This window comes from Xiphophorus hellerii, chromosome 20 (genome assembly GCF_003331165.1).
Source record: "Xiphophorus hellerii strain 12219 chromosome 20, Xiphophorus_hellerii-4.1, whole genome shotgun sequence".
Lineage (NCBI taxonomy): Eukaryota > Metazoa > Chordata > Actinopteri > Cyprinodontiformes > Poeciliidae > Xiphophorus > Xiphophorus hellerii.
Window position 1 is genome coordinate 18,597,551 of NC_045691.1, and position 9,121 is coordinate 18,606,671.

At 38.4% G+C, this 9,121-nt stretch overlaps 1 long non-coding RNA gene across 1 annotated transcript; it reads left to right on the top strand.

The window, feature by feature from the left end:
* The first annotated feature begins 1,000 nt into the window (after window positions 1-1,000).
* On the top strand, window positions 1,001-8,828 carry LOC116709929 (uncharacterized). Its single transcript, XR_004336999.1, has 3 exons — window positions 1,001-1,186; window positions 3,699-3,775; window positions 7,488-8,828. It is a non-coding gene; the product is annotated as an uncharacterized LOC116709929 (long non-coding RNA).
* Window positions 8,829-9,121: the final 293 nt, after the last annotated feature.

Consider the following 9,121-nt stretch of genomic DNA (forward strand, 5'->3'; position numbering starts at 1 on the left):
ATAATGACACCAAGACTCTTTCCCTAGCCACTTTTCAAATTGGGCAAGACACAAAAGCACAGTGTTCAAGTACGGTGGATTCAAATTCATCCTCACCTGTGCTTGCTATTATCTAAGGGCAGAACAATAACTAGAGTTTTAAACAACCAGAAATGAGACAAATGTAAGGCTGAACCATTAAGCCTGTTAGCACAAGCATTGAAGTCCATAATAAAGGAGGTACAAATTTAAATCACTCTGAGAAAAGGAACTGGGGTATTTACATAAAAATCATTACACCCTATTTTAAAAAATGCATAACAATTGTTAGGGAGTCACTTCAGGAAAACCTAATTTTCTGTCCTGCCACATTAAATATAAAAAATTAATTTTCTCCTGACAGGTTTGGCATGAAGCTGAGGACAAACATTAAAAGTTCCTACTTTTAAGCATGGTAGAGATCCTGCAATGCTGTGGGCTTGTTTCCCATTCACAAGTTTGACCTTGTTTGAGTGCATCACATTATGAGCTCTTTAAAGTAGGAGAATCTTTTTAAATCTGGTTCCTTCTACCAAATTAAATGCAGAAAGTTTTAATCGAGTCTTTCAGCAGCATCATGACCTGCGATGTTCAGGAAAATAAACACTGAAATCAAACTAAAGATTGGATTTAAAAAAAAAAAGAATCTGAGTGAGATTATGCTACTGCAGTAAAAGATACACATCCTTTAAAGGTTTTTACCCATTATTTTTACCAAGGATGCAAATAAATGCAGCCTGCACTGTATCACAGATCTGCTGACTTTGGGGATTTTAGTAATCTCTTTATAGGAGAACTCCCTCTAGAAGTTCTGTTTTTTCTCAAAGAAAAACTGAACCCTTTGGAGAGAAGTTAAGCAGGGTACGAAAGCTATTTACAGGCCAGAACCAGAGACTGTGTCAACACAGTGTGCTGTGTGCCCAATGAGGTAATTCCCCATGTGTCTGTGCAGCTGGAGGTGAATAAAGCTGAGCAGCTGGTTGCAGTTGTAGCAGAAGTTTGCTCTGCCGTTTTGCTTTGTGAAGCAGAACATCTCGCTAACAGCTCTCTGCCTCATTTAATCTGGTGTCCGCTCTTGTTGCGGGATCAGGTCAGCCACATACTTTGGTTAATGGTTCTATTAATTCTGGGCTCGCCGGGAGAAGAAGGAAAGAGACGGAAAGGCGAGGTAAGTTACACTAAGATAAGCTCAAGATCGTTTCACCTTTGCTTTTACAAATTCACTCTGTTCATTAATTCAGAGGGAGAAGCAGAATGGAGATAAAACAGGGATTTCCCATGCTCCCCTCAGGAGTTTTCCTCACTGATCATGTATGCTATCAAGGATATGACAGTGATCAGTAAAAGAGGTTCAAAAAGAGGAGTCAGGGAGCAATAAACTGAACTATTACTCCATATGACCTCAGCAGGGTATTTGGAGAACCCTGTGAAATCTTTAATAATGTTAAACACTTCACTTGAGGTTTGTAATAAGTGTAAGTCCAGAGTAGTTCAGTTTGTAAACTTTGAACTATGTCAGATGCAGCTTCATTAGGTCAGGTTTGATGCAAAGCAAGCTATTGGCGCTAATGTTTTCTAGTTTTTAACATCACAGCAGCCGGAACAGTGCTTTTGATGTAATCAATGCCATGGCTTAATCAGCCATGGGAACGTTGCCTCAGAAATGTCACTGATTCATGTCAACGTCACGTGTCAAAATACACTGAAGGAGTTAGGAAATCTTCCAAGCTGTTCCAGCACAGCCAATTTTCCATTTAGTCCATTTTCCTTGTGTTTATGGGCTCTTGTCTTCATTTTTTCCCTTGCTTTCTTCATAATGTGTAATCCACTCTTTACTGCATTGTATTCTGAATATCAAGATCTTTTAAAGAAACAGTATTTCTTTATAAAGAAAATTGGTTGGAATGTGTCAACATTTGCCTGCAATATGGTATAAATGCCCTTCTAAAGCTTTCAAACCATATTTAAATAACTTTTAGTTAAACTCATTGAGAAAATCTGTTGGTGTGTAAATGAGAAAATAGCTAACTTTTCAATAACAGACGCACAACTGTGTCTGAAGCTGCGCTGCGAATCATTTCAAATCTTCACAGCTTTTCACTTCATCGGGTTTGATCTCCATTTAATTATCTTCTGGACAAAAACCCTTCCTCATCCCATCACATGAGAGCAAGTGCTGCCTTCTGCCTGTGTTTGTTTTTAAAATGCAAATGTGCTCATTTAAAGCTAAATGATTGCTGTGTAAGTGACTCACTGCTGTGATGCCAAATAAAATTGGGTAAAAAAGATGGAACTCCCAATGGGAAGTAAAGTAAAAACTGTAGAAAATACCTTTGATCATTCCCTGTATTCTGCAAGGACACACAGACATTTATTTCAAAATAAAATGGCCAAAATTACTCAGATTTATCACTTCATGTGGACATGATGAGAACATCATTACTCAGCATTTTGAAAAAGGCATTCCATGTTCAAACCTCAGTTTGTGATCCTGAGTGTTGAAATGAGAGTGAACATCATGATAAAAGCCAAAGCGATGTCCGAGACCTTCAGAAAAAAAGGATTTTAGAAGCTTAAGGAGCTCATCAGGAATGAGAAGATGTTTAAACGTAGGTAAATAGTCTAGAAGAAGGACAATTAAAACAACTATGAAGACACTGAGGTATGGCTGTCCAAGCAAGCTCACTGGAGGAGCAGAATGGACGATGGTCTAAAATGTATCCATTATCCCTAAAGAGTTGTTGCAGGATCTGCTGATATGAAAGTTCATGCCTGTATAAGTTTAACCTGCATGGGGGGTGTGAAAGGAGGAAAGTTTTGCTCTCTAAAAGAAATATGAAGGCCAGACTGATGTTTGTCAGGGGGATTATAGATAAACACTAGGACTATGGCTAGAAGAGTCTAAAGCTGAAATATTTGCACATTAAAGCATGTTGTACTGCTTTAGTGTAAGTGATACTACAGCCTTCTATAAAAAGCACTTCAACAAACTGTAAAGCACGGAGGAGGAAGTATCATAGCTTGGGGTTAAGTTGCTGCAGCAGAATCTGGCCAACTCACCATCACACAATGCAACGTGATTCCTATCAGTGCTCCGGTTGGTGGGTTATCTCACAGAAGCTATTTCGACCAAAGTGATCAAACTAGGCATTTCTCAGTTCGAAAAAACATGTTTGTTGATCTGATTTGTTAATGTTAACCAACAAATCAGATGCCCTCACTTTCCCACTTGACTGAGTCTTTGAAATAAGCCTGAATCTGAATATGTCAGCGTAAGTCGCGGTGCAGGCCTACTGCTTTTGTACACCATGTTAAGCTGAGACATCAGGACCAGTGCCGCTCAGGACGCTGATCCGGAGCATCATGCTCTCTCTGGGTGGCCCGGTGGAACACATGTCCCGTTAATTAGAAGGTTAGCTGTGAGGCTCATCACTGCTAGCTCTGTAAACATAAACTCAGCCTGGCTCTTCCTGCTCTCCAACCAGCCGTAATGTTATCATCCATACAACGAATTAAAACAGTAGATGGAGTTTGGTGTTAGAGTCTGGCAGGCTTCTCTGCTCTGTTATTCCTCTTTGTTGACAGACACAAACTCTAATTAAAGCTCCAACCTGCGCTGCTAAAATAGAAAGAAGTAGTTATTGAACTAAAAACGTCATATGGTGTCTCTCTCCAAACAGATTCAAACACTATTTAGTGGACTTTACCGGGAGAGTTCATTCTGCAGGATGCGTTGAATGTGGACCAGAACATCCAGGTGAGTAGAACAAGTTCAAACAGCTACTATTGGACCTCAGCAGGACTTGACTTACAGCTTATAACTAAAAATCCTAATTGAACTGGGTGACCTATGTTTTTTTTATTTAATAGAATGAAAAGGATTTCATAAATGTGAATAATATAAAGATTTGATTATAAGATCATGTGATTGTCTTTCTACTTGGTGAAGGCTCTGCTTTGTCTTTGCAGCGGCTGACTCTGATTACGTATATTCACAGATCAATTACTGCTTTATGACACAGTTACTTGGAAATTGGAGCTGAACGGCATCATGTGGAAGGTTTTCTTCCTTTGCTCCAAGCAGCTCGGCAGCATGTGATGTTTCCACAAATGTCAGGTTTCCATTCAAAGAAAAGTAATATTATAAAGGGGATGTAAGAGAGTGTAGATCAGAGATTTTCTTGGTTTTAATAATGAAGAAATATGTTGTCGTTGAATCAGGAGGTCCAGATTCTGGGGTAAGTTGATCAGAATTAAGGCTGAAACTATACATTGCCTTGTGATGCAAGGCAGTGAAAAAGTTGAGCAATACATACAAGTTGTGGAATATATTGATTCAGTTTACTTGACTTAATATGAAGTCAAGATTTGGTGCTGTGAAGATTTGAATACATTAATGAAATCCTAATTACACTTGATCTGAATACCAAAACCAAAGTAAATCCAGGCCTTTGACAATCTTATAAAGGACTATGGAGAGGAAGGAAAATGATGCATGGTTTCAAAGATTTTGTGAGAATGAGTTTGCATTCAGCCCCCTTCAGCCAGAACAGCCTTTGCTACAAGTTCTTTGGATTATGGCCTTGACTGTCTTTGCAAAAACAGCTCAAACTCAGTTTGATTTTGTGGAGAGCATCTATAAGCAAGGTTTTCAAGTCCCTCCACAGATCTTCATTTGGATTGAGGTCTGGACTTTGATTGGACCATTCTAAAACATTAACTCACTTTGATCTTTTTTCCACTCTGGATGTATGTTTAGCGTTATTGTTTTTGGTTGTAGGTGATTCTTAATCCCACAATTGTCCTATATTTAGATGTATCCACATTAACTCTGACTGGGTAGTCCTGTCTGTGACCAAGAAAAGCAATCCCACAGCCTGATGCTGCCTCCACCATGTCTCACAGTGGAAAGCATGTCTTCTGGATGATATAAAAAGTTAGTTTTCTGCCAAACAGAAAATATGGTTTTGGTCTCATGTTTACTTTGTCACCTCTACTGTATGACTCAGTGACTGTAATTGAACTAGTGGATGGTCAGCTATACAGTACAGTATTATCTCCATAAAATGTTCACATCGTGTACAAACTGTACAGGCTTATCAAGAAATGTCAAAAACTGAGTGTGTTTGATGTGTAAGGCCACGACAAGGTCAAAGGCAATCTAGAGCAAGCAATAGTTTCTGTCAACGTGATCTCAACGGTCCTAAACAAGAAGACAAGAATGTGTTACAATCCCCCAAAGGCGCCGGGAAAACTCAAACACACTAAAGGCTACTTTGGGGTTTAAAACTAAAGGTTTACAACTCTTGAAAATGCAGCATGCTGTGTAGATGTTCCTTCATAACAAGACTTGTGAAGTTGGTCAGGATTGAAATACTGGTGGATGGTCTTAAAACAAAACATACCAAACCAACTACAAATTTTAAGGTGAAACATTTAATATATTAAAATGTGAGACAATGCTTCAGTCAGACTGTGGTATAATTTAATTACAATCACTTAACATTACCAGGAATCATCCATCTTAAACAGTTGGACGAGTTCTGCGTTCAGGAAATGGGCATTAGTCCCAGAAACTGGCTGAGCCAAAACTTCATGCAGACAAAGTTTCTCACAGCTGTAATAGCAACAAAATTGTCTTTGCAAAGTATCCTGTTTTTGGAAGGATAATACCAAGAATCCTGATGTTTCTTTTTCAGCAGACATGTTGCCTTGATCATACGCTTCTAACTCTGGACAGACATAGATTTGCAACTGCGATGGAATGACAGTAGAGGAAAAATTAGAAAGATTACAGAATTTTCATGAGTTTTTATGTAAATTCCAATAAACTGACTAACTGAGGCGATTGTGCAACTCGTGAGTTTCGGAAACTGCCTAAACTGAAAGTGTACGCTCTAATCAGGTGACAGACCGTTAAGTTGTATAATGGCGTTTTGCACAGGCTTTGTCGAGAAAAAAAAGTAAATCAAAGTTTATGAAGTTTTAAAAATACTTTCTACAGAGCTCTGCAGCATTTCACTTCCATTTTCGACTCAGAGGCAGATGGTGATTAAAGGTCCATCTGCAGCAGAGCAAGGAGAACGCTCCGTCACAGACGCAGTATCAGCTTACTGAGGAGGAATCCCTCTCATGACCGCTGAGACATGTGCATGCAGACTCTTCTGATTAACCTATTAAAAGTTGGACAGGAAGTGTGGGGGCTTTTAGCCTGAAGTCTGACAAAGACTGGATGTGATTAGTGCTTTTTTTCTTCTTTAAATATTAGAAATTAAATTATTTTTTGTTGTAAGCATTCAATTAACAGCTTTTTGTTAAAATGTAGAATATACTATTTCAGCAGGCTTCAAAGCATTAAATTAGAAGCTAAAGTTAAACTAAAAATACAAGGTAGATTTTAATGAAATAATAATTTCACAACATATAAAACATCTCTTCTTAAATCTCAGTCAAAATGTACTCAGTTATGTTCTATTAAGATCCTAAAATGCATTTAATGACTTATTTAGAGCCACGTTTCTTTAAAAATTGAATTGCTGTTGCTTTTGCAGCCACCATTGGAGCATGAAGACTGCAGGAAGTCATCAAACAAGACTTATTTAGAAACTACACATCTGTTTTCCCCCTCTGCTTGCTATAAACCTGACTGTTGGGTTCATGGGAATCATAACAGTTGAGATGACACAGACGAAGTATCCCAGGAGACTCTGCCTGGGTTCTCATGGCCAAACGCTGGCCCTTGGGTCAGACCCCATTTCCTCTGTTCAGTATGATTTTACAAGTGAACTCAGAAACCTGTTGCACAGACAAAAGTGCCTAAATTAGTGAGTTTTTTTTTTTTATTTGTTAAGTGTCAGTAGAGGCAACTGGTTGTTATAATATAGTAAATGTCATTGGAGGCTTTCAATAAATGTTTCCGTGGGAGAAAATTAGATTTTATTTGGATAAACAACTGGATTCAGTTCTTGCAAGTAATCCCGACACCGCAGATTTGATTTCTAGCACTAACATGCTTTGGAATAAAATGGCATTTTTCATGTTTTTACTCTGTGAACTGTTTTTAAAGCGGAGCGTGGACCTGCCTGAGCCTGTGTCACTTTACGTTCCAGTTCTCACACACATTTTGGCACCTTGACATGATGACAGGCCTCCGCTAGCGCCCGCAGCGACTCCGCTCACTGAGCAGACTGCAAACGTGACATCTCCACAATTTGCTGTGGAAAAAACACGGAAAAACAGCGCAGTAAAGGGGACGGAAAAAACATTTGTTTCACTGGAGACTTTGGGTTTTTAGTGTCTTTTGAGGCCCCCTGTTTAAGCAGGCCAATAAAACAACTCTTTCCCCTTCATTAGAACCAGCCTGCAGGGTTCAGTGGAAAGTTTTATCACTATAAACATTAACAGAGATCGTGTTCATTTCCATAAAGATGATTTAGGATTTTTTTAACATTTATTGTGTCTGTCCGCAGGACCATCTAAGAAACAACACAGAGAGGGTGCCAACAAATATTACAACAGAGACTTTTCCAAAGTGCTGGGAAGATGCCAAAGCCACAAATTCTCCACATTCCTTTGCGCTTTTGCGGTTAAAGCATCGAAGTGAGAAAACGTCTTTCAGAGTACATTCACAGTCACATGACTGTCTGTGGTCACACAGCCCAGGTCCCTACACTACAGTCCCAGTTCAGTCAAACACACTTTTGCTACACGAAACAACCATCCACAGTCACATACTGAGCACACATGTGATGTCAGCTTGTTTGCCTTGACACAGCAGGGGAAACGAAGCAAACAGGACGACACCAACCTCGTCAGGTTACAGAAAGAGAAGGATGCTTGAAGAGATTTGTTTTAAATTACTGCACCGTTAGAAGTGACTTTGTATTTCTACATGTTACTAAAACATGTGAGTGGATGCAGCATGTGGAAAATAAGTATTCAGACTATGAATGTTTTAATAATTTCTGATGTACCTGTTGAAATTGGATGGACGAAATGTTGGCAAGTACACGAAAAAAGAAGTCAACATAATTTAGTCAATACATTATGTTCATTTAGTAATCTAAAAACAATTTTCCTCTTTTTAGTATGAATTAATATAGGTCATTTTAATCCATACGGATGGTTTATAAACAGATTTCTTATTACAAAGGTATCACACAAGACGCATCTCATAAGCAAATTATGAGATGTGTTTCAAGACCTTTGAAATCTTACTATTGAAAACCATACTGTTGGCATTGGTTACAAGGACTTATTATTTTTTTGTATTTACTTTCCAACTACTGTCTAATTTCAAAGCTGATGTTTATTAGCAATATTTTAGAAAAAGTGCTAAAAGGTGAGGTCAAATGTTTTATTACCAACCTTCAGATTTCTGGTTCTTTTCAATCAGACTTTCTACAGAAACAACCCTATTAAAGATGTTTGATGATGTTTTGATGTCCACCGATATGCTGGATTATTCAGTACCTGTGCTGAATGATCCAGGTTACAACAATAATCCTGAACTATCATAGATATTTCTCCACTTTGATGACTAAGTTGATTTGTTGCCTAGTTAAGTTAAATTGGTGGCTGATTATAAGTTTTAGTGAAACAATAATACTGATTATAGCACATGAACGTTTTGTACTTTTGTACATCAATTAAGACCATGTGTCAGACACCTGGGAATAACGTTTGACTCACATCTGGACTCGCATCTAAAATCCCTTTCATGCTCTTGCATTTTACAATTGAGGTCCACTGCCAAACTCAGATCTGTTTTGATCTCTACTGAAGAAATAAAATAAAATCTTTTCAACTTGGCTATTGTAATTCTCTGTTCGCTAGACAAGACAAGAAGAATTACTTTATTCATCCCAGCAGGGAAATTATTTCGCAGTTACAGCACACGACAGGAGCTGCATCTGCAGGCAGCCAGCTGAGCCGGCGCCAAAGCTTATCAGTGTTTGTTTTGTTGTTTGTGTAAATTACCTTATTCCGACATATGGTGAGAATTTCATGGAAATGGTGCATATAGAAATAAATTGAGAAAACGATGACCTGTTTAAAATGTATTTTCTTCTAATAATACTGCAGCAATACAGCTGCATACCCC